This window comes from Protopterus annectens, chromosome 4.part0 (assembly GCF_019279795.1).
Source record: "Protopterus annectens isolate FY-2018-M chromosome 4.part0, PAN1.0, whole genome shotgun sequence".
Lineage (NCBI taxonomy): Eukaryota > Metazoa > Chordata > Ceratodontiformes > Protopteridae > Protopterus > Protopterus annectens.
In genome coordinates, this window is record NC_056733.1 from 934,234,932 (window position 1) to 934,262,521 (window position 27,590).

Consider the following 27,590-nt stretch of genomic DNA (forward strand, 5'->3'; position numbering starts at 1 on the left):
TTACAGAATGGCATGTAATTCTGCACAGCCTGCAGGCTTCACATATCCAGTGGTAAATATTTACTTTAAAACATACTGTCTGGTACTTGTCCTTCCTTCATTGTACTTCTCTCTTTCTCTAGATTTTCTCACCTTTCTTGAGGCACCAGCAATATGAAAGGAAATGTATATCACTGACCTGCATTCCAAGAAATTAATGTCTTTTTTTTTTTTTTTAAATAGTGCTGACAAGCCTTTCAAATTGCATGATGTTTGCTGGGAGAATATCACCCCCCACAGCAGTACCAACATATTTATGTATAATAAACTATTTTAATACACAGTTTTGCAGGCTTGTAATAAAATAAAAAAAAGCGTTACCGTAATTGCGATATCGCAATTACGATATCACATTACCGGCAGTGGACTGTAACGAAGTAAGAGCACAGTGACAAACATCTTACACTTTTTTAGGAGGAATGAAAATAAGTAAATAAGTTTGGAAGTCTGATTTATGTGCCAAGTCTTATTGAAAATTATGAAAACAAAGCTAAAGATTGGCTCTTTCAGGCACCTAAAAAAAAAAAGACTGTAATATCTGGATATGTAGTCGTAGGCAGGAATGTTCGTAACATAATGGAAAGTGGGTGTTACTTTGTCCGGTTTTAATTCAGAGTTTTTAATACTTGGATTGACCCCTTTAAGTTTGAAATGTCAGTCTGACTCAAATGATAAGAACGCAAATCCAAAAGGCAGTTGACACTGGGAGTTAAAACAAGACTGGAACTGAACAGGCACAGGATATTTAAAAGAAAAATGACACTGTGGTTGGGAATGTGAGTGACGTGCTAAGTGGGCGTTGCTTTGATTATCTGTAATTCAGACCCGAATTTTAAACACTGGGATTGTCCCCTTAAACCAGAAAGTTGAAAGAGATGGAAAAACTGCCCAAACGGCCAGTAAACTACAATTTCTGGGCCAGAAACCACTCCTCTTGTGGTAGCTAGGCTACTTAGTGCTTACCACTTCCAGTGATAAGCTAGAAGGCTTCCCTCCAACACAGAAAGACTTGGAGGTTTCAGAAGCTTACAAACAGTCCTGGATACAGCAAATCTGTATCTGGACTAGACTAGTTGCAAGAAAGGTGGGAAAAGTGCAAACACGGGCTTTTAAACCAGAAAAGTTGAAAGAGATGGAAAAACTGCCCAAACGGACAATAAGCTACAATTTCTGGGCCAGAAACCACTCCTCTTGTGGTAGATAGGCTGCCTAGTACTTACCACTCCCACTGAAGGCTTCCCTCCAACACAAAAAGGCTTGGGGAACTCTGAAGCTTACAAACAGTCCTGTTTGAAGTTTGAAGTTAAAGGTAAGCATCATCCTCGCTTACTTTTAACTTGCATAATTTAATTTAATTTTATTCTTATATCTTTTAATTCCACCCTATACTTTTTCTTTTCTTTTCTTCCCATACATCTTTATACTTCTCATATAACATCTTACTATCATTTCTTTTACCTTTCTCATTACCCAAAATAAGTGTATGGATGCTAAATATACCACTGGATTTTTCAAACTACTTTTTCCTTTTTATTATAAATTATCCCCCTTCCCACCATTTTTAGCCTTGATCCCCAAATAAAGCCAAAAAATATATCTTATATCTCTTTTTCCATTTGAGAGCGAAACATATATATTCCTCATAAATATTTTCTTTTCCTAATATACAATTATTCAATGTGTATGTCTCTTTCTAAGAATTTTTATGTACTCCAGTATCTCTATCTATTGACATTATAATTTATTATACTTTTTTACTCACCAAATATCACTCCAAAATTCTTTACTTTCTTGTAAAGTATATTACATTATTTATTTTTTAATATCACAAAATCCCTTCAACTTTATTTTGGTTAACTGCAGACAAGATTTTAACAGCTTTTTGATCCTTATTACAACTTTACTTATCCATTCCTTGTTTTTTTATTAGAGCTAATTCCTCTGCATATGTCATACATATTGGTAATATAATATTTCCTTCCATCTCCCATCTTGCCTCCCTCACTTCAGATACACATGTCTGTACTACTACAATCATTACTAATACAAATAAGCATGTACTCTTTAGGCATCCATGTTTTACTCCTGTCTTAATATTTATTTTTTTCAGGTTGTCCATTTATCATAACTTGCAGCCATACATGTTCAAACCATTTCTTTAATACATGAATATTTGGTTATCATATGACGTATGCCTCGACAATATGCCACACTGCTTCATGACTCACTTCATAAAAGGCTTTCTCTATCTCACGTACTATCAGTCCTGCTTCTTCCTTTTCTTTCAGTGTCATCTCTATTAGTAGAGTTAGCATTGCTTTCATCTTTCTTCCTTTTGTATCATAGATCCCATCTCCTACTACCTTTTCCAATGGTTTAGCTATCATTTTATAGTATTTTCATAAATATTTTATAGTCAGTAATCCCTACTTTTATCGGCATCCCATTTTTCATCTTTTCCTTCATCTTTTTCCCGTATAAATGTTATCACTCCACCTTACATCTTCTTCCATTATGCCTTCTTTCATCCATTTATTTAATATTTAAAAAATTGTCTTTCATCTAAATTCATTTCCTTACAGCACTCATAGCTTATACCAGCCAATCATGATACTGATTCATTCTTACCTTCTTTTATCACCATCTGTATTTCTTCTGTTATATCATTTTCTAAACATTTCTTTACTTTATCAGATTTTTCACTTTCCATTAATCTCACCCATCCATTTTCTCTACAACATTTGGTAGCACCTGCATAATATCTGCTTGTTTGCATTTTATGTTTCATTTGCCATCTACATTAGCATCCATCCTTCTATCTCTGGTTTCTACCTATTTTCTTAAATCAGAAAGCAGAGGTCTAGGATCCCACCTGTGATCTAGAAGGTGACAGAACCAGCAAGAAGCAGAGTACAAAGGATTAGCTCCGATAAAAGTCCCTTGATCTAGGAGGCTACCTCTCTGATACCCTCTCTGTGGGAGGAATTAAGGTGCCTTGTTGAAGTCCCAAGTAGTTTATTCATTTAAGTAAGTAGATGGACATGTGTACTTGTTCTAATAAACACATTTGTTATTACAGTCTTGTACTAAGTGATTTTTATCCACATAGAAATAACATGCTTTAGGCCAGCCCTGGTACCTAAAAAACTGTCTCTTATCATTCACAATTATTGTATTTGAAATACATTGAATTTTCCCATCTTTAACATGCATAGTTACCCACACTTCCCAACTTCCATTCTAAACATTTCTTTTTCACATAATTTATTTGCCTTATTCACTTTACATCATAGTTCATAGGTTCATAGGTGTTTACTAGGCTAATGACCACAGGGGCCTTTTTAAGCCTAGCCATGCATCCCAAATCTCTGACAAGTTCAGATACCCTTGATAAGTGTAAGCTTGGGGCCTGGGAGATGAACTATTTACAGGTTACCATTAGAGACATAGGTGCCAAACCAGGGATGAATTTCCAGTTTCCCACCCAATTGTCCAAGTTGCACATGAATTGGGTTAGGGAGGAACTCTGCTTCACATGGAAGGGGAGCCTGCTCCATAAATGGGGCAATCTCTGGGATACATACCTATCTCTCCATCAGGACCTATTTATATCACAGGCAAGGTTTAAGCCTTTAGAATGGGTGATTCTGGTGTTGTTTGTTATGTGGATATGCAGGAGGTCCATCAGAGTAATATCTGACAATGCCCTGTATGCCAGGCATAGATCTCTCCTCAAAAGCCTATAGGAGACAGAGATAGAGCCTTGAGACAGTCTGCATAGGACATATTACTTACACCCTGTATTCTTTTAGTGACGAACCTCTGTGGACATTCCAGTTGTCTGATATGCCTGGTTAGGTACATACCAAAGGGGGCATTGAACTCAATGATAGGTCTGATGAATGCCGAATACAGTGGAACAATGACTTCCTTGGACTTAGATGCCATACCTTTGTTTATAAGTTGTGCAACATTATGATTTCCCCACAACTGTAGACATGTGATGATCAAAGGCTAGATTACTATCTATGTGTCTCCCTAAGTCCCTGACTACTATGTCAACTCTAAGGGGCGTGTTGTCAATATGGGTCTATATTATAAGATTGACGTTTGAAAACATCGAACAACATATGGTCGACACCATATGGTCAATGTCTTCAAACATCAACCTTATAAAAAGACAAAAAAAAGTACCCTAATGGGTTTAAGCGGAGGGGCAAGCCCCCTGCACCACACACCCCCCGCTACTTAAATATACCAACTCCAAGACCACACTACATTGCAGTAAACGGAAATCTCCCCTTACGGAGATTTCTGTTTACACGCTCGAGATTCTGAGAGTTTGATATTCGTGTTGACAGTGTCAGATTCAACATTGTCGGCTTTCGAGAATATAATATAGACCCTTCAATATGATAGTTATCAGGTATGGATGACTTCCCAAAGGATACTATTATGCATTTCTTGGCATTTAGTTTTAGTCCTTGGCTCTAACACCAGTTGTTTGTCTGTGTCAGCCCCTCCTGGAGAACATTTCTGTCAGTGTGAGATTCAATGACAGCTCCTAATTTGCAATCATCTGCAAATTTAGTCAGCCAAAGACCACTGACATTGGCCTTGACTTCTGATAAGTAAATGTCAAAAATGAGCAGTCCAATGACTGATCCCTGAGGGACTCCACTTGTGACTGGCTTCTTTGTAGAGGTGGACTCCCCAATTCTCCTGGGTCCTGTCTGTGAGTCAGTTGGCTATCCACAGGGTGACATATGGGTTTATATATAACCTTTTGAGTTTATCAACAATACCTGAGTGGGGTATTGTGTCACATGTCTTGGCCAGGTCAAGGTAAGTACTGTGAATGACTTTGGCCTCATCTATTGCTTTGGCAACCTTCTCAAAGAGGTTCACCAGGTTGAGTATGCATGATCTGCCCTTGACAAAACCAAACTGGGTTGGGTCCAGTGTCTGGAGGGTTACTATGTCTCTTTTGATCATCTCCATGATAATTCTTCCCATGGCTTTACATATAAGACTAGTGAGACTTATGGGTCTGTGGTTTCCAGGGTCTGTAGATGGCCCAACTTTGTGCAGAGAGATGATTGTTGCCTTTCTCCATTCATGAGGCCTGAAGCCTGTTTGGAGGCTACAGTTAAATAGTAATTCCAGAGGCCCTGGTAGGTCATGTTTCATGCTATTAAGAAGGCATCCTGGGATATTGTCTGGGCCCATTGATGCAGTGTTCTTGTCTTAGAGAGAGCATTAAGGACCTGCTGCCTAGTTATAGTAGGGAAGTTATATTTGATGATATTTTCTGAGGGAAGGTTGAGGAGGAGAGAAAGAACAAACATTTTTAACTCATACTCATGCATATTTGAAGTCCTAAATTCCATGTGTCTTTTACTTTTTAATTGTAGTCCAAGCTCTGAAATAAATATTTTTTCTATGGTACTAACATTTCTTTTTCAATCTCAGTCATATTTTTTTCCAGAAAACTAAAGCTTTCAAATGTCACTTCACAGTAATTTTCAACTCCCAAATGAATTGTTGCTCATATATCTTTAATGTCAAATGGCTAAATAATATGTCCATAATGCCATAACTGTGTACACTGTCATTGTTTTTACTTTTTATTCATACCACCGGATGTCTTCACCGTGGCTGTTGAGCAACTGCAAATCTGTGTCCCTTCTTGTTTTTTTCTTCCATTCTTCTATGCATTCCTGCATGTGCATAACTTCTTCTTTCTTGTAGCAAAAAACATGGTTGCAAAGGTTCATAGGTTCATAGGTAGGTACTAGGCTATCAGCCCAAGGGCCTAAGTAAGCCTAGCCAACAAAGTTCCCTGGCTTACGCCAACCCAAGAAAGTTAATTTCCTGTGACCCTGTCGAGCAGAGCCACAGAAGTGATCCCCGGGGTGTATTTCCTATTTCCCACCCACTCAAGATTTTTTTGAAGAGTGTTAATGAGGAACTTTGCTTGACATAGATGGGTAGCTTGTTCCAGAGTATGGGAAGTCTCTGGGGCAGGAATTTATCCCTCCAGCATGTCCTGTTTATTGTGGTGACAAGGTTTAGGTCCCTAGAGCTTGTAGCTCGGAGGGATTGGGATTTCTTTAGGTGTAGCATGTCCAACAGCTCTGGGTTTGACATGGCTTTGTATGTTAGGCAGAGATGACCTCAGAGTAAATGTTTAAAACTAGATAGTCCACCAACCAAGAATGCCTCCAGTACGTTCCCTTCACCAGCTGTTACTGCTGTTTCCAATCTCTCAGTTTCTCCCTCCTTTAATTCCCTTTCCCCCATGTAACTCCATCACTCATCCTCTCTTTCTTTTTGCTCTGCCTAGTTAATCAAAGCTACCAGTACTAGTGTCTCCAATCCAGTTTCCGACTCTGTAATGATTCTTTCATTTCCGCATAATTCCTTTAGTAAATGTTCTCCTGATCCACTCTCCATCTCTACTTCAGTCTCATCCAGCACCACTAAAGAGTGCTTCACGTCCTCTCATCCAAAGCATAGGGGTCCTTTATTTAAACAGTGGGTAAAATATTATTTACAACATTACATACAATATTATTTACAATATTATTTACAACATTATTTACAATATTATTTACAACATTATGTACAATATTATTTACAATATTATTTACAACATTATTTGCAACATTATTTACAATATTATTTACAACATTGTGTACAATATTATTTACAACATTATTTACAATATTATTTACAACATTATTTACAACATTACATATTTACATATTTACAATGTATACAGTGCACCATTTCCATATCATTCCTGTATTATTATACAATCATATCTTATTTTCCTTTATTATTTGAACTTCTGTCATTATTGTCCTTATTAGACCCCACTCATTTTTCCAAAGCCACCATCTGATTATTCTTAAAATGACTGCTAATCTCCATTAAGCATTATTTAATTTATTCTTTCACTCTAAAAGGGTCCACACAACATAAATAATCTTTTATCAATTATGGTAACATATTTCTTAGTTTTATGCCTATAATATCTGTACATAATCATATTCATATTTATATCATTCACCTGTTTTATTCCTTTAAAAAACGTTTCTTCCCATAGTTTTCCCCACAATTGTATAACCCTTATACATTGTAAAAACATATTTTGTAGTTTCCTTCTTGCCACAATATATACAAACCCTTTCATTTATTTTTAATATGGCATAGTTCTTTTTACTGGTAATTTATTAATCATTAATCTTCATAAAAATGTTGATGTTGCACAAGCTTTTTACACAGTGTTTTTTGTAATTTTTAGTTTAACGTTTTAATCCATTACATCCGCCCGAGGATTAATGTAATAATATCGTACCGCGATATTTTCATACCACACTTTCCTCTCGTTTTCAATATCCTCAATTTTTATTTTCATTAAAATAATTTTTTCCAGATAATATCTCATTTCATCATTTAAAAATCCCTTTCCTCTTTAAATTAACGTATCCCTATCCTGCTATTTGTGTTTTAATATATTTACTATTAACTTCTTATTTTTATCATTTATCCAAAGCAAGGCTCTATACCAAATCCAGTGAAACAACATATATAATCAGCTTTATTAATCCTAAACCTCCTTCTTCCTTATCCATATATAAGACTCCTCTCTTCACTGGTTTCAGACTTGAAGCCCATATAAAAGAAAACATTGTTTTTATAAATTATTGACAATATATGGATACTTACTAAACAAGCCATCTTTCCCAGTATAACTGACTAAATCAAATTAACCTTTTTTATTAAAAGATAACTTAGATGCTTTTCAAAAACAACAAAGTTAATTTGTACCATCTATTATCCTTTTCCATTGTTCATCATGTTTTTACATTCAAATCTTATACCTAATACAGAAATTTCTTTCATTGAAAAATATATTCCTCCTATCTTGCCTATATCATCCAGTCCTTCACTTTTGTCTTTATTTAAATTTGTGCCTAATGTGTTTAAGCATTCATATATATGTACCATATTACTTCTTTCATCTACACTTTGTTTTGTAATAAATATAATATCATCTGCTGAAGTCAACATAATGAATTTTTACCCCTTCATCAGTAATATAAGTGGTATCTTTCATAAGTATTGTTACATCTTTAAGTGATACATTCATAATTAATGCAAATACTATACCACTCATGATGGGTGTACCTTCGTTGAAGGTTGTGCGTCAGAGCTGGCAACTCGGCATGTAAAAATCTACTGCCACTCATTAGCGGCCTGGAGCTCCGCTCTGGCGACCCCTAACCGGGAAAACCCGAAAGATATAACAACAATTTATTTATTTATTTTATTTTACATTTGTTTGCCGGGCTAGTCCAGCTGGATTAATGTCCATTTTCAGTGGAGGCCCGGGGAGAAAAGCTCCAGAGGTTAAAAACAGTATTGGAAATACATAACAAGACATAGTACAAATGTATTATACAAAGGGAAAAAATGTAAGTACAAATATTAAAGATCTTAACTAATCAGAATCATCCTAGGTCAGAAAGAAGTTAGGTTAGAGGTTAGCAACTAGCAAAACAATATAATAAGGTATCAAATCATAAACACAAACAATTCTTGTTTTTTTTTTTTTTTTTTTTGTAATGAGTTAAGTAATATTTACAATGAAAAGGGATAATATCTCAGTTGAAGTAGAAGAGGAAATCCAAGTGGATAAGAAAAGTTTATGACAAAGTTAAGGGTGCCAACAGGCTAGTCTGGGTTGGTACAAGATATACAACTATACCACTCATATGACATCCTTGTTGTATGCCATTCTTTATATATATTTCTTTGTTTAACCAGATGTTCACTAAAATTCTTACTTTATTTTTGTCATATGCTGTACAACAAGCATTCATAATTTTATCACTAACATTATATTCTATAATAATCACCCACAAAAGTTCATGTTGTACTGTATCAAATGCTTTATTTACGTTTCCTATCATAAGCTTTGCTTCCTCTTCCCTGTGTATAATATCATTCACAATTTCCCTTCCCATTGATAAGAATTCCTGGAATCCTTTTGTCTTTAAACTATATATACCGTCTTCCATATTCTTTTTATTTTACTATCCAATCTCTTCTGAATTATTTTCATAAAAATCATATAGTCTGCATTGTTCAGTACTATAAAATTTCAATTTTTGATTTCATTTGTGTCTTCCTTTTCCCATACAAATTTAGATATATCACTGCATAAATCTGTATACATAAATCCTTAATTTAACCACACCTTCATAACTTTTAAGAAGTATTTGTTCTGCCAATCTGTAACATTCTTACAGAATTGGTACGCTATTCCACCTGGACATGCAAACTGACTGCAAATCATCTTGTACAAGTGTTTTATCTAATTTATAAAAGGAAACTTAATTTTCTTTGTCTAATATTTCTTTAACATCCCATTCTTTTTGTGAACTTTTTTATCTTGAAACAAGTTCTTTACACAATTTACTGCAATATTCATAATTTGGTTTTGAGGCATTCTTATCTCTTTTCTGTCATCTTTAATTTCTTTTATTATAGTAGTTTTTTCTTTAACTATGCTACCAAAATAAGCCGATACCTCTTATCTTTCACCTTGTAAGTAATATCATTGCTTAAATAATAATTCCTTAGGTTTCTCTTTATTCGTTTAATAAATTCTCTGTTCTATCACAAAATATTCCATTTCTTTCCAAATCTTTTAAAGCATCTAGATATATCATCTTATAATTTGCTTTTTCTACTTTTCTTATATCTGACCACCATTCAAAAAACATTATATATATATATATATATATATATATATATATATATATATATATATTATTGTTGTCTTTCGACTTTTCCCGGTTAAGGGTCGCCACAGCGGAACTCCTGTCCGCTAATGATTGGCAGTAGATTTTTATGAACGCCGAGGTGCCCCTATATATATATATATATATATATATATATATCTATATGGATCTACCTGACAACACCAACGCACTACAACACCGACAACAAAATCACCGACACCACATAATCGAAAGTTCACAAACATGAAACCTCACATGCCCGACACACCACAATCCCGACAATCAACAAACAAAACAAATCCCCTGTCCAAAAAGCACACACGCAACACAAGCACACTAAAATCCTTACAAACCCACACTAAACCTTACATACACAACTATCTACAACCTTAACCCAAACCCTAACCCAAAGGTCCGTCACTATCGCATACTCACCTAACCCGCGCCCTAACCCTAACTCACTTAACTTGCCCCTAACCCTAAAGACTGTCACTATTGCACACTCACCTAACCCGCGCCCTAACCCTAACTCACTTAACCCGCCCCTAATCCTAAAGACTGTCACTATCGCACACTCACCTAACCCACGCCCTAACCCTAACTCACTTAACCCACCCCTAACCCTGAAGACTGTCACTATCGCACACTCACCTAACCCACACCCTAACCCTAACTCACTTAACCCGCCCCTAACCCTAAAGACTGTCACTATCGCACACTCACCTAACCCCGTGCCCTAACCCTAACTCACTTAACCAGCCCCTAACCCTAAAGACTGTCACTATTGCACACTCACCTAACCCACACCCTAACCCTAACTCACTTAACCCACCCCTATCCCTAGAGTCCATCAATATTGCACAATTACCTTACTTGCACCCTAACCCTAACGTCCGTCACTACTGCATACTTACACAGCCTTTTCACATGTCGGTGTTCTCAGCGTCGGGTTTTCATCCATCGGTCATCTCAGTTTTTGATCATCTGGTGTCGGTGTTCTCATCGTCGGCGTTGTCAGCTTTCGGCGTTGTCAGGTAGACCCATATATATATATACATATATATATATATATATATATATATATATATATATTTATATTTACATATTTGAAAGATTACTGTGGTGGTGGTGCTGTGGTAGCATTGTCGTCTCACAGTAAGATGTTGTCCTGTTCGATTCTCAGCTAGTGCATCTTCTGTGTGGAGACATGCTTGAATGGGCTTACCTTGGTTGAAGGTTGTGCATCAGGGCCAGCAACTTGGCACGTAAAAATCTACTGCCAATTATTAGCAGACCGGAGTTCTGCTGTGGCGACCCCTAACCGGGAAAAGCCGAAAGACACAACAACATATACATATTTGAAAGAGAGCTACCACTCAGGCCAGCTTTTATAACATATTCGAATGAAAATGTGATCTTTCCATAATTGCACGCTTATTTCTTTCCATTATCATCCCATAATTCCTCATTTATTCTCTTTATTAATTTTTTCCAGTCTGATATTCTTATTTTCCTTTATTTCTGTGCATATGGCTGAATGATCTGTAATACCTCAAACGTATGTCCACAAATTAATATTCCAAATCTTTAAATTACCACATTTTATCATCTCAAATATTCTGTTAAATATCATTGCTGTCTTTTGCTTTTTTCCTCTTAGATTACAATTAAAATCTCCCATTAATATTATACTCATATTTATTACTACAAAATCCCGGATTTTGAGAACTACGTTTTTCCTTTCTTTGCTTGTAACATAAGCATATGATGCTGTAATTCTATATACCTGATCATGCTAACTGACATCTACAACATTCTTCTCATCACTGCCAGTGTTACTTTCAATATTTTCCTGACTTCTTACTAAGTACTACTGTGCCAGAACATAGTTCTTTTCCTAAGTTCCATATTGTGTCTCCTCCCCAAAACTTTTCTGTTTGTAAACTCTCTTCTTTTGTCAGAAATCTTACATCTTTGAACATTACTACATCAACATCACACTTACTACTCCAATTTTGTTACATTCATAATATTTCAATGCACACTGTTGTGTATCATGACTTGTTTCCCCACATATATAACATTTCCTCTTACCACAGTTACTTATTAAATGATTATCTTTTGTACAGACTGCCCCCAGTATTTACAACACCCATGTAACCTTCTACATTTGTCATACTAGGTGGATATGAATAAATGTCTCTTTCTACATTTTCAGTGCAACATGGTGGTTCCATCCACCATTCCACAATTCTCTGTTATCATATAGTTTGCTAATGCCCATAACTTCTTTACAAAGTTTGCTTAAATGTCTCTTTAAAGTCTCTTTTTCAACATCAGTTCAAAACTAAACATACATTTTCTTTCTTGTTTCTCTGTAAAATGCTTTATCCACATAATTCCATGGATTTCAGTTCATTTGATTTTTATACTCCCAAAAAATGTTCCAGAATAGAACTATTCTGAAAACATAATGTCACAAAATGTCTCTTTATATTGAACTAGTCTGAAAACATAATGTCACAAAATGTCTCTTTATATTGAACTAGTCTGAAAACATAATGTCACAAAATGTCTCTTTATGTAGAACTCATTTGAAAACACAATGTCACAAAATGTCTCATTATGTAGAACTACTCTGAAAACACAATGTCACAAAATGTCTCATTATGTAGAACTAGTCTAAAAACACGATGTCACAAAATGTCTCATTATGTAGAACTAGTCTGAAAACATAATGTCACAAAATGTCTCTTTATGTAGAACTCGTCTGAAAACACAATGTCACAAAATGTCTCTTTATGTAGAACTAGTCTGAAAACATAATGTCACAAAATGTCTCTTTATGTAGAACTAGTCTGAAAACATAATGTCACAAAATGTCTCTTTATGTAGAACTCGTCTGAAAACACAATGTCACAAAATGTCTCTTTATGTAGAACTAGTCTGAAAACATAATGTCACAAAATGTCTCTTTATATAGAACTAGTCTGAAAACATAATGTCACAAAATGTCTCTTTATGTAGAACTAGTCTGAAAACATAATGTCACAAAATGTCTCTTTATGTAGAACTCGTCTGAAAACACAATGTCACAAAATGTCTCTTTATGTAGAACTATTCTGAAAACATAATGTCACAAAATGTCTCTTTATGTAGAACTAGTCTGAAAACATAATGTCACAAAATGTCTCTTAATGTAGAACTCATCTGAAAACATAATGTCACAAAATGTCTCTTTATATTGAACTAGTCTGAAAACATAATGTCACAAAATGTCTCTTTATGTAGAACTAGTCTAAAAACACGATGTCACAAAATGTCTCATTATGTAGAACTATTCTGAAAACATAATGTCACAAAATGTCTCTTTATGTAGAACTAGTCTGAAAACATAATGTCACAAAATGTCTCTTAATGTAGAACTCGTCTGAAAACATAATGTCACAAAATGTCTCTTTATATTGAACTAGTCTGAAAACATAATGTCACAAAATGTCTCTTTATGTAGAACTAGTCTGAAAACATAATGTCACAAAATGTCTCATTATGTAGAACTAGTCTGAAAACATAATGTCACAAAATGTCTCTTTATATTGAACTAGTCTGAAAACACAATGTCACAAAATGTCTCTTTATGTAGAGCTAGTCTGAAAACATAATGTCACAAAATGTCTCTTTATGTAGAACTAGTCTGAAAACACAATGTCACAAAATGTCTCATTATGTAGAACTAGTCTGAAAACACAATGTCACAAAATGTCTCATTATGTAGAACTCGTCTGAAAACATAATGTCACAAAATGTCTCTTTATGTAGAACTAGTCTGAAAACACAATGTCACAAAATGTCTCTTTATGTAGAACTAGTCTGAAAACATAATGTCACAAAATGTCTCTTTATGTAGAACTAGTCTGAAAACACAATGTCACAAAATGTCTCATTATGTAGAACTAGTCTGAAAACACAATGTCACAAAATGTCTCATTATGTAGAACTCGTCTGAAAACATAATGTCACAAAATGTCTCTTTATGTAGAACTCGTCTGAAAACATAATGTCACAAAATGTCTCTTTATGTAGAACTCGTCTGAAAACATAATGTCACAAAATGTCTCTTTATGTAGAACTCGTCTGAAAACATAATGTCACAAAATGTCTCTTTATGTAGAACTAGTCTAAAAACACAATGTCACAAAATGTCTCTTTATGTAGAACTAGTCTGAAAACATAATGTCACAAAATGTCTCTTTATGTAGAACTAGTCTGAAAACATAATGTCACAAAATGTCTCTTTATGTAGAACTACTCTGAAAACACAATGTCACAAAATGTCTCTTTATGTAGAACTAGTCTAAAAACATAATGTCACAAAATGTCTCTTTATGTAGAACTAGTCTGAAAACATAATGTCACAAAATGTCTCTTTATGTAGAACTAGTCTGAAAACATAATGTCACAAAATGTCTCTTTAGAACTAGTCTGAAAACGTCACAAAATGTCTCTTTATGTAGAACTAGTCTGAAAACATAATGTCACAAAATGTCTCTTTATGTAGAACTCATTTGAAAACATAATGTCACAAAATGTCTCTATGTAGAACTCGTCTGAAAACATAATGTCACAAAATGACTCTATGTAGAACTTGTCTGAAAACATAATGTCACAAAATGTCTCTTTATGTAGAACTAGTCTGAAAACATAATGTCACAAAATGTCTCTTTATATAGAACTAGTCTGAAAACACGATGTCACAAAATGTCTCTTTATGTAGAACTAGTCTGAAAACATAATGTCACAAAATGTCTCTTTATGTAGAACTAGTCTGAAAACATAATGTCACAAAATGTCTCTATGTAGAACTAGTCTGAAAACATAATGTCACAAAATGTCTCATTATGTAGAACTAGTCTGAAAACATAATGTCACAAAATGTCTCATTATGTAGAACTAGTCTGAAAACATAATGTCACAAAATGTCTCTTTATATAGAACTAGTCTGAAAACACGATGTCACAAAATGTCTCTTTATGTAGAACTAGTCTGAAAACATAATGTCACAAAATGTCTCTTTATGTAGAACTAGTCTGAAAACATAATGTCACAAAATGTCTCTATGTAGAACTAGTCTGAAAACATAATGTCACAAAATGTCTCTATGTAGAACTAGTCTGAAAACACGTCACAAAAAATCTCTTTATGTAGAACTCGTCTGAAAACATAATGTCACAAAATGTCTCTTTATGTAGAACTAGTCTGAAAACACGTCACAAAAAATCTCTTTATGTAGAACTAGTCTGAAAACATAATGTCACAAAATGTCTCTTTATGTAGAACTCGTCTGAAAACATAATGTCACAAAATGTCTCTCTATGTAGAACTAGTCTGAAAACATAATGTCACAAAATGTCCACCCTAGAGAATATTCTCTTATGGACTTCTAACAACATCAAATTTGAGACTTACATTCTAGGAGATGTCAACATCGACTGGAATAAAATTAATAACAAGTCTCCCACTCTATCTATCAATCTTTATAATTTTACTCAACTAATAAATGACATTACCAGGCCTAACAAAAATAACCCCCCAGGGTCTATCCTGGACTGGATCTTAGTCAGCCACCCTAATAAGATCTCTGACTCTGGTATACTTCCTCACTCAATAAGTGATCATCTCCCTGCCTTTATTCACCGAGCTGCCCAACACCTCCCTCACCAACACCAATATGCCCACACTCGTAACATCTCCAATTTTAACCCTTCTATATTTTCTGAAACCCTTAAACTAACAAATTGGGATATCCTAAAAACTATTCCACTAGATGAAGCCTTAGAAGTCTTCAATTCTACCTTCCTTAAAATCCTAAACTCCCAAGCCCCACCCAGAACAAAACGAGTAAAATACAACTCTGCCCCTTGGCTAACTAAGGACACTAAAGCTCTCATGCAACAAAGAGATAAAACATGGAAACTCTACAATAAAAATAAACACTCAGCTACACTCCTTCAATTTAAACAACTCCGCAATCTAACCAAAAAACTTATTACAAAAGATAAAAAATCATACTACTCCAAACTACAGTCTACCCTCTCAAATAATCCCAAAAAATTCTGGAATTCCATCAACTCACTTTTACACCCCAGTACTAAATCCAATCCCTGTCCCGACAACAATAAGACAGACACTGAAATTGCAACCCTTTTTAACTCCTTCTTTACCAGCTCTATAGCTGAACTTACTAAAACCTTCACCAAATCCACCTCCTCTCCTACCCCTAAACCTACTTCCTCCTCCTCTCTCCTCTCCTGCTCCACTCAACCCCCTCCCACTTTTTATCTAAAACCTGTGTCAACCTCCTGTATCAAAAAACTTCTTTCCAAACTCAGGCCATGCCCCCGACAATATCCCCTCACTCTTTCTCAAGCTTGCTGCTGATGGTATCACCATACCCATTAGCATTCTCATCAATAGATCCATCCAGGAATCTTATGTTCCCAAACTATGGTGAGCTGCCTAAATTCTGCCCCTTCATAAAGGAGGCAAAAATAATAGCATTTCTAACTTCCGCCCAATAGCCATTCTTTCCCCAATTTGGAAAGTCCTTGAAAAATGTATCCACCTGCAACTCATGCCCCGCCTCCTCAATAACCAACTCCTCACACCTACTCAACATGGTTTCCGTCCTGGCCACAGTACCATTACTGCTCTCCTCTCTTTCTTAGACATTGTCAACCTTGCCTGTGACTCTGGAGATATTGTCTCTACTGTCCTCCTTGACCTTTCCAAGGCATTTGACACTGTATGCCACACACTCCTTCTTAACCACCTTTCTAACCTCAATCTCTCCCTAGATTACTTTTCTTGGTTCAAAAGGTATCTCTCAGATAGATCCCAAGCTGTGAAATGGCAAACAGGTACCTCTACCTTCCTTCTTACCCCTACCAGAGTTCCACAGGGTTCTATTCATAGGTTATAGGTTCATAGGTAGATACTAGGCTATCTGCCCTAGGGCATTTATAAGCCTAGCCAGAGTGTATTTGGCTTCCGCCTCCCAATTAGATTAGCCTATTGTGCCTCTGTAAAGTAGATCACAGAAGGTAGCCTTTTAAGATTAGTTTACTGTGCCTCTGTCTAGCAGGGACACAGGAGAGATCCCAGGGGTGAATTTGCGATTTCCCATCCACGCGTCCAAATTTCGCTTGAAGAGGGTCAGTGAGGGGCTATGTCTAACATGAATTGTGATTCTATTCCAGAGTGAGGGGAGCCTTTGGGAAATGAATCTGTCCCTCCAGCATGTCCTATTTATTTTTGTACTGAGGTTTAGGTCCCTGGAGCGTGTAGCTCTAAGGGACTTGGATTTTTTGAGGTGGAGCATGTCCATTAATTCTGGGTTTGACATGGCTTTGTACGTCAGGCATAGATCACCTCTGAGTAGGCGGTAAGCAACTAAGTAGAGCTGGAGTTTCTTTAGTCGAGCTGCATAGGACATCTGTTTGTAGCCCATGATCCTCTTGGTGAGGTACTTTTGGGGTCTCTCCAGTTGCTGCAGGTGTCGGGTAAGGTACATCCCAAAAGGGGCATTGTATTCAATTATGGGCCTGATGAGTGACGAGTAGAGGGGCACAATGACCTCTCTTGATCTAGATGCGAACCCTTTCATAATAAGGTGGGCTATATAGAAGGTCTTTCTAACCACTTTGGCAATGTGATTATCAAAGGAGAGATTACTATCTATATTGGTCCCCAAATCTCTAATTACTTCTTCCATACTTAATGGATTACCACCTATGTGGTAATTTGTGGGCACCTTGTTTTTCCCAAAGGGGATGGCTATGCACTTTTTAGCATTTAGCTTGAGGCCATGGCTCTGGCACCAAGCATCCATCTCTGTGAGACTCTTTTGGAGGATGCTATTCTTGGACCAATGCTCTTCAATCTCTTCATCAATGACTTTCACTCTGCAATTCCACACTCTCAAATTGTGCAATATGCAGATGACTCCACATTAAGTCTGCTCAGCCTCTAGCCTTCCCAAGCTCCAGGCCAAGACCCAATTTGCTTTCACAACTACAGAGAATTGGATGCTCAAAAACCATCTCTCCCTAAATGCCAGTAAATCCCATATCGTTCTTTTCTCCCCTTAAAAAGCCCTCTCACTTGATAAGCACTCCTTCAAGATTACCAGCCTCTCTCACTCCTCAATAGAAGTTGTTTCTTGTGCCAAACTACTTGGTGTTACCATTGATGAACATCTGAAATTTAATACTCATATTCAACTAAACATAAAAAAAAAACACCAGAAGCTCGGCATGCTTTATAGAAATGCCCCCTTTCTGTCATTAGCTACTAGACAAACCCTTGCCTCCACCTTCCTTTTACCTTCTCTATTGTATGGTGCTCCTCTTCTTACCAACCTTACAGCTCCTATCTCCTCAAAACTTGAAAGTTGCTACAACAAAATCGCCAAATTCACTACTAACTCTAGGCATTCTACACACCATTGCATCTCCCTCCATAGTCTTAAATGGCTTGAACTCCCTAATTATCTTGACTACCTCCAACTTACTACTGCTCTCAAACTAATTTTTAACCCCACTGCTTGCCCTACACTATCTAATATCTTGCCTTTCTAAACTCCTCTCAGGCCCCTAAGATCAGCCCACCAAAATCTTCTTACAGTTTGCAAACCTAAACGACCCCCTGGCAACCTACTACTTTCTTAACTATAGCAAAAACATGGAACTCGCTTCCTCCCCTGCTAAGAATCACTACAAGCCCAGAAAAATTCAAATCTCTTCTCCACTCTCACCTCTCCCAAAACTGGAAATGTAACTGTACACTTCCTACCTAGATCCTTTCACTTCCCCTTTTCAATCCTCTCCCTCCTGCCCCTCTTTCTTCCAACTCTGTTCTCCTGCCCCTCTTTCTTGCAACTCTCTTTTTTTTCAGCCCCCACCCTCTACTCTCTATCTTCTTCCCCTTGTATAAACTCTAAGTAAATACTTTTATATCTTCACTTCCCCTCTGCTTATATCCCTCTTCTTGCAACTGTATCTTTTACCATTGCCGTAAAATGTATCTTTCACCTCAAACATAAAATTAAACTGTATTTTTTTCTGTGCTACAAATTTAATCTTTTTAAAAACTTTTATTTTTCTTGTTTGTAAATTGTTTAGTGTGCAATGTGTTTGTAATATGGAGCTTTAAGTGTGCAATGTGTTTGTAAATTCGGAGCTTTTCTCCCCGGGTCTCCACTGAAAACGGGCTTTTGGGTCCAGTGGACATCCCCGGTTATCAAACTGGAAATAAATAAATAAATAAATAAATAAATAAATAAAATGTCTCTTTATGAATAAGAATAAAAGCTCTTACTTCATGAGCCTTCACTCCCAGTGGAACCATTAAATTATCTCAAATATCTATTTCTTTTTCTTCCTTGTTTTGAATTTTTACCATAAATTTCCTTTAGTTGTTGATATTTCCTTCCCTCTGTTTATCTCTTTTCGCTTTCTCTACAGATTCCTTAATAGTCTCAGCACGTGATTTATTTTTCCAGCAATCTTGTTTTAAAATGGCTTCTGATTTCTCTAATTGGATTTTGCCATACTTTGACCGCATGAAACATATTTGTCCACTCTCCAGCTCAGCCTGAACCAACAGTTCACCCAAAATATCATCCCACAACCCTTCTAATTGGAGGGTTGTAATAAAATACACATCATTGTTTTGAAGATTTGCTTCTGATCAAACAAACAGATTTTGCTGAAACAGTTCTTCAGAATTGCGTCTCTTAATGAGTAGTGGTGCCTGGACACATTTCCCCTAATCAGTATGAATATTACCTTAGGCATCCCCTGAAAAAAAGGCCACTGGTCTACTGGGACTAACCTGGTCAAAAAATGTAAATACATACATACATAATTGTATTTATTTGTATACTTTTGTCATGGTTGCACAATGCTGCTTATTTTGTGTTTTCTTTTCTCTGTCTTATTGCAATGAGGCATGACTGAAAAAAGGGACCCTTTTGGGTCCAGTTCACTTGCTTTACTTTATTATTATTTATTATTGATTGACATTTGCTGACTGGGAAAGTCCACTGGGTCCAAAACCCATTTTCAGTGGAGGCCTGGGGAGAAAAGATCCATAAAAAAAATTAATGCAAGTAGATTTGACAAATTCAACAGAAAAATGCATAGAAATAGCATATTGCAATACATGTGAAAAAGCTTAGAAATATTACAGTAGAAAATGAATGTGTACATGCATTACTACAAAATACAAAGTTACACAGCAGTATACAGGATGGAAATCCTGTTACTATGCAATACGGTGTATGATTTATGATGCATTAAGTAAGGGACAGGTTTAAGGTGGTTTGTTTTGCAGGGGCAGGAGGGGTTATTTAGGTAATGGCATTTTAGTGCTGATTTAAAGTTTTTTAAACATTCAAGTTGAGTTATGTGGCAAGGTAAGGTATCCAATAGTTTGGCAATGCTATGGGAGTATAGACTTTGTCCAGCTCTTTTATTGGATTTGGTTACATTTCAAAGCCCTCTGTTGGAGGAGCTAAGTGCCTGGGTTGGAGGGTTGGAATATAGGTTTGTAGGAATAAAATAAAGTAATTGGCATGCACATACATGCTGTCACACACACACACACACACACACACACACACACATATATATATATATATATATATATATATATATATATATATATATATATATAATGCTACATGTACACACCCATGCTTCCTACACTTGTCAACACTGTTCTTGCTGTTTGAGTTTAATGACCATGATTAACTTTTAGCATCCCCTGGAGAATGAACATGCAGCAGGGTCAATCCTGACCCTCCCCTGAGAAAGAACAGTTGATCAATCCTCCCTCAGCTATTCATCTGATACATGCACTGCTAAATGAATCCAGGTTACTGAAGGCACGGGCAGATAGATACCCTAAACCCGAAGCACCACTGTGGTGAGACTACAGTCAAGTGAGTATTTCTTAGTGGGAATATTGAGTTGATAAAAAGATTTATTTTGCAGTAGTTTGGTCTGGTTTCAGTAATGATATGCCATAATTATCTATACTTATTTCGATGCAATATTAGATCATAAATACCTAGTCAGGAACCCTTGTTTCTTTTGCATTAGGATGGAGTTTTGGGGAGAGGGATACATATGCTAATTAAGTAAAACAACAGAGAAGACAATTGTACAAGGCAAGAAGAATTAAGATGACTCCTGCCAATGTCAGAGGTGAATGAAAGGTCACCAGGGATAAAGAGATGGCATTGGTTAGAAAGTAGGTCATGTGACAATGTTTATAGTAGTGCAGGAAGAGATGAGGTGACTTAAGATCTTTGGAAGAGGTTATTGATATGATGGCTACAGAGGCAGAGTGGCTGTGCCTGGTATATAATCAGGAGAGATCACCGTGAGGTGGACAGTGTGGTCTGTATAGTGATATAACCCATATTAAACTAAATGTAGAAGACAAACAAGACAGGAGGCTCCGTGCCAGCATGATATGCAGTGAGCCTGTGGAAGAAGTAAACAAAGTACTTTCCTGGAAAGAGCTGCAAAGAAGCCAGTGGTGGGAAGCATTGATTTATATGTATCTTGCAAGAGAACAACAAGATTGAAAACCTTTAGGAAGGAAGCCTAGAAAATGAAGGGGACTAATGTACTGCTACAACAAGGAAGATTTCAAGGGCAATAAAGGGGGACAAGGTGCAAGCAGGTGCTTAATGAAATCTGACTCAGGTATCTCAGGAGGGTTCCTGGGACACTAGTTGGACATTTGAAACAGCTCTTCAGTGACTCTGTTGTGGTAGAGGTGGTCCTGGGGATGAGGAACAAACAGTGGTGATACCTGTCTTCAAAAATGGCGAAAGGAGTAACCCAGGAAACAGCATGCCAGTGGATCTGAGTACAGCAGTGAGCAGAATGACAGACAGGGACCTGAGGTCAAGACTCACAAGGTTTCTGAAGCAGAATCAGCTATGTAACAAATCCAAGTAAACTTCAAAACAGCAAGATTTCATCAGACTAATGTGAATGGTGCTGTGACTGGGTCATCACAGGCAACTCTCGATGTGATCTGTCTGGACTTCAGAAAACCTTCTGACTTTGGCTCCAACTCAGGATTCATGTGAAACAGAAGGGAGTAGGAGTAGATTTTAAACTATCGATGTGGGTGAAGAGGTGATTTTAGGACATGGAACAGATAATGGTGGTAAATGTGAGGATTTATTAAATGTCATTATTTTCATGTGAGATGTAATATTTATCTGTCTCTGAAATGGATTTTGTATGTTTTTCAGGAATGTGAGTAAAATGTGAGCATTCTTCAACAGAAGCAACGTGACGGTCTTATCGCTGAAAGTTACTTTCAGGGAATGGGAGGTGTTACACTTTCTCCAATTTTGTACAATCATGGAGTTGGTATATATAAGCTGGGGGGGTGAGGTGTCCCCCACATGGAGGAGATGCAGAGGGGCTTGCCCCCTGTAAAAAAAGGCTTGAAAATGTGTTAATTGGAAGTGATTTTCAGTGATTTACATTTTTGCATTTGTCCATCAGTGAATAATCCTATAATGAATAATTATGAATACATTTTTTAACTGTACTTACAAGTAAGGCTGATACAAAATTATTCTGGAATGTCTTTGAAACATACCTCAGTAATTCTGATACTTAAGGAGCATGACAACAAAGCAGTCTTCTAGGAAACAGAATGTCTGTTCTAACAAGTGCTCTAGTACATGCCGAAGAATAAAAAGTAGGAAGTCGGACATCTCGTTACTTGTTGGAACGAACTATAATGTCATGATTTCATCTTGCTCGATAACAAAAAATGAACCTGGACACACCTTTGTTACTATGACCTGACATGACTAGTCATCACCAATTTGTCTTATAATGTAAGTATTTATAAATATATCACAGAGTGGGCTGTGCTTGTGTAATATAAAATGCTCTGCATTCATGCTTTGAATTTGAATTGTACCATCTTGTCTGCTGTGACAGCTATGTAATTAAAGGTTCAACATGAAAAATGTCTTATGCACAATAAACTGGTAATATATCTAAATGTTTCAGAGTATCATTCTCACTGATGTCCCACAAATATCTAGCAATAAGGAGAAACTGTCACTGGGGAATGTTGATAAGTGAAGCCCTGGATCTATCTCCATTGATAGAGTTTTCAGAAACTCGGAATTCATATAGGCAAGATGATATGATCAAATTTCCGAAAACTCGAACACTAAAAAAAAAACCACAAAAATCTATCTTTTTTTTTCAGGGAGGGAAGTCTCCTGCACCCCCCCCCACCCCCTGCAAATTATATATATCAACTCCAACATCACACTACATGGAGAAAAAACATAAATTTCCAGCTCCTCACTGTAGTGGGATCTCCATTCAATAGCTTTGAGTTTTCAGAAATTCAATCATATCGTCTCACCAATATGAATTTTGAGTTTCTGAAAACTCAGTCAACTGATAGGGATCCATAGTCCCACGTGGATCATTCACAAGCCCGGCCTTATTTAATTTATTTAGCTCTGTTGTCACACAGGGCTTAGAAAATCGATCAGTGTATTCGCATATGATGTTAAATCTGAAGGGTTTGCATCTTTCTTGGGTGGAAGTCTAACAATGTATTTGAGAGTGTAGAGGCATGGAGCAATCAGTGGCATCTCTGTTTAAATGATTCCTTGTGTATGGTAATGTACTTGGGGATTGAGAACACAGGGATTCAGCATGCATGTGGAGGGTCACCTTCAAAGACCTCAAAAACCCTGAACCAGAGAAAGATATGGGGTTATTATTAGAGAAACTATGATTCATCAGCCTCAGTGCAAGGAAATTATTTGGTAGGATAGTAAAGGCTAATAAAGTTGTAACGTTTAAAAAAAACTTGAGATACTTGGAGCGAGGGTAGAGGGGTGACAGCTGCTTCAGGCTAACTAAAGCACTCATGCAGATTATATGGAATTACTCTCTATTTTTGCCAAATGTTTTGTTATGCTACGGTATTCTATGTTATGTTATATGTTATTTTATATTATGCTATATTATTATATATTGCATATGCTATGTTAATTTGTTACATTATTATGCTATGTTATGTTATATGTTATGTTATTATATGTTGCATATGTTACATTATGTTATGATATGGTATGGCGTTTATGTTATATGTTGCATTATGCTATGTTTTGTGATGTTATATGTTATGTTATGCTATGCTATGTTATGTTATTTATATATTACATATGTTACATTATGTTATATTTTATATTATGTTATGTTATTATATGTTGAATATGTTACATTATGTTATGTTATGTTATGGAATGGCATGTTATGTTATATGTTGCATATGTAATATTATGTTATATGGGGTCTATATTATAACATCGAATCTTACAAAGATCAAATGTTATAATATCGAACCCGTAATGTCGAACGCTGAAAACAGCGAAGGTGCAGGGCATCGAATTCTTTCCCAGGGAAAGAATTCGGTGGGCCGTTGCTGTGGCTTCGCTGTTTTCAACATTCAATATGTTGGAGCATTACGGTTCGGGTTCAGGTAAGTGTGCGATTGTGTGTAGGTTAGGGTTAGGGGCGGGTTAGGTGAGTTAGGGTTAGTGAGTGGGTCAGGTAAGTGTGCAGTTGTGTGGACGTTAGTGTTAGGGCACGGGTCAGGTAAGTGTGTGATTGTGTGTAGGTTAGGGTTAGGGTTAGGGGGCGGGTTAGGTGAGTTAGGGTTAGGGCGCGGGTGAGGTGAGTGTGTGATAGTGACGGACCTTAGGGTTAGAGTCGGGTTAAGATAAGTGGATAGCTAGTAGTGTATGTAAACTTTAGTTTAGGTTTAGGTGTAGGATTTTAAGTGTATGTGTGTGGATTGCTGTTTTTTGTGTGTTTGTGTTGTGTGTATGTTTCTCGGAATAGCGATTTTTTCCCTGGGAAAAAAATCGCTATTCTGACTGTTCAATGTTTGTGGATTTCGGTGTTTAGGGTTCGATATTATAACATTCGATCTTTGTAGATTTATATGTTATAATATAGTCCCATTATATGTTGCATGCATTATGCTATATTATGTCATGTGATATGGAATGTTACATTACCGTACATAACATTACGCTGTTATATTATATATGCACTGTAATGTGAAGTGAAACGAATGTCCTCAAAGTGCGTAAAACTAGAACGCTTAACTGGAAATGGGAAGAGGGGAATAAAGTGAAGTGAGGATGGGAAGAAGGAAGTATATATGCACTGTAATGTGAAGTGAAGCGAATGTCCTCAAAGTGCATAAAACTAGAAAGCTTAACTGAAAATGGGAAGAGGGGAATAAAGTGAAGTGAAGATGGGAAGAAGGAAGTAAAGCCTAAAAATAAAGAGGCAGCAGGAGTTCATTGGCTGAGAGAAGCCCAGATTTAGAAAAACAAGTGGTCAAGGGAAATTCTGAAGTTAGTAAAGCAATGTGTCAAGTGCATTGTTTTATTTTACAAGGTAAATGCTGTGGTGGATTTTCCATCAGTTCTGTATTTTTTTTTATTTTAGTCTACATAACAGCATCATTATAAGACAGAAGTGCTATGTATTTATGTAAATATATAGCTGTTAGCAATTTTCATTACTGTTCTTTGACATCACTTATATTTATCAACATCTACTAGCTTATGGATGCAAGATGGCATAGAAACACTCTATGACAAGGGAAAAACCTATAACTTTGTGACTCCTGCAACTTTGAAAAATGAATTCTGAGCGCAAAAGAAATACAGCAAATTCCAAAAGCTGCTGTAATGAAATCATTTTTGCAGTGAACCTTTTCCACTACACACCCTGTTTTTTCTACATACTAACTCCAAGACGACCACACCTTAGTTCAGAGTGAGTACTCTGAGATGCCATAGCCTTGGGGTCATATGTTATAACTTCTCATTGACTTGCAAACTTTAGTTCTCTGATTTCAGCATCTCAATAGTGGGTGGTCTGGTTCTGATTCTGCCATTGCCTTTGGGGGAGTTCCAGTTGAGAATGGCATTGAGGTTGCTGAGTTAATTAGCCCATCATTTGTAAAAGACAAATATTCTTCTCTCTCACTGTATTATGGAGACTTTATCAAACATGACCTTCCTGAGTGCTGTTGAATGACTGCAATGCTTGTTTCATCACATGACCAGTCCGTCAGAGCCAAACATAAATGATGGTGATTAGAGACAGAAAAGAAGTCACTATTGTCCAATAATTGTACTTTTCATGTTCTTTTAATTTTCTTTACCACATTAATATACTAAACGTAACTACTAAAACTTTACCTTAGTATCCACAATGGCACATTAATATGATTTAATAATACCCAGATAGTGTTCAGTTATGTTCCCTTAAACAATGCATGCCATTACTACTGAAAATAAAACCATTGCTCGTGTTGCTTAACTGGGGTTAACTGTGCCTTTACTAGATAATGTGGAAATGTATGTAGCCCTGTCATATGACTCAATAACATACTGTTTTGCTTTTGATGTAGTTGGGTATATTCGTTTTACTCCCAGGCTCCCTTTGTAAATAGACACTGCCCTCTAGTGGCTAAACTGGTTAAAATGTTTAAGTATTTTTTTTTTGCCAAAATGACTGGCTGCAGTCGGATTAGTCTCGTTCTACAAGTTAACCCCTTGCATCCTGTGTTATTTTATGCACCATTCTCTGAACCTCCTGCATTATCTCATTTTCTTTCATACTGTATGACCTCAAAAACTGTACAAAATATTCAAGATGTAGTCCAGGCAGTACTATAAACAGTATCAGAATGATATAACCTAGCAACCTATTGCATTTGCAACTGCTTAATACATTATTTATAATTAGTATCAGAGTAACACAAACACCCATATCCTTCATCTGGCACTCATCATCATCGCCTCATCTTCTACCATTTTCTACATGGAGTCAGGGTGTCATGTCAGCTGTTACCATCTCCCTGGATTCAATGCCACTCTCCTACCTTCTTTGATGGTCATACCTGACTGGTGCAGGTTTTCTCACACACAATTCATCCAGCTCTTTGCTGGATGCTGTTGTTTCCTCTTGCCTTCACCTTGTCTGTCCCAAGTCTTCTTCACCAGGTTATCTTCTGCTTTTCTGCACTTGTGCCCGAACCATCACCATCTGTTCTCTTTGACCTTTTCTGTACGTGTGTAAATAACCACAATCGGTTCTCTTTGACCTTTTCTGCACGTGTGTAAATAACCACAATCGGTTCTCTTTGACCTTTTCTGCACGTGTGTAAATAACCACAATCTGTTCTCTTTGACCTTTTCTGCACGTGTGTAAATAACCACAATCTGTTCTCTTTGACCTTTTCTGCACGTGTGTAAATAACCACAATCGGTTCTCTTTGACCTTTTCTGCACGTGTGTAAATAACCACAATCTGTTCTCTTTGACCTTTTCTGTACGTGTGTAAATAACCACAATCTGTTCTCTTTGACCTTTTCTGCACGTGTGTAAATAACCACAATCTGTTCTCTTTGACCTTTTCTGCACGTGTGTAAATAACCACAATCGGTTCTCTTTGACCTTTTCTGTACGTGTGTAAATAACCACAATCGGTTCTCTTTGACCTTTTCTGCACGTGTGTAAATAACCACAATCGGTTCTCTTTGACCTTTTCTGCACGTGTGTAAATAACCACAATCGGTTCT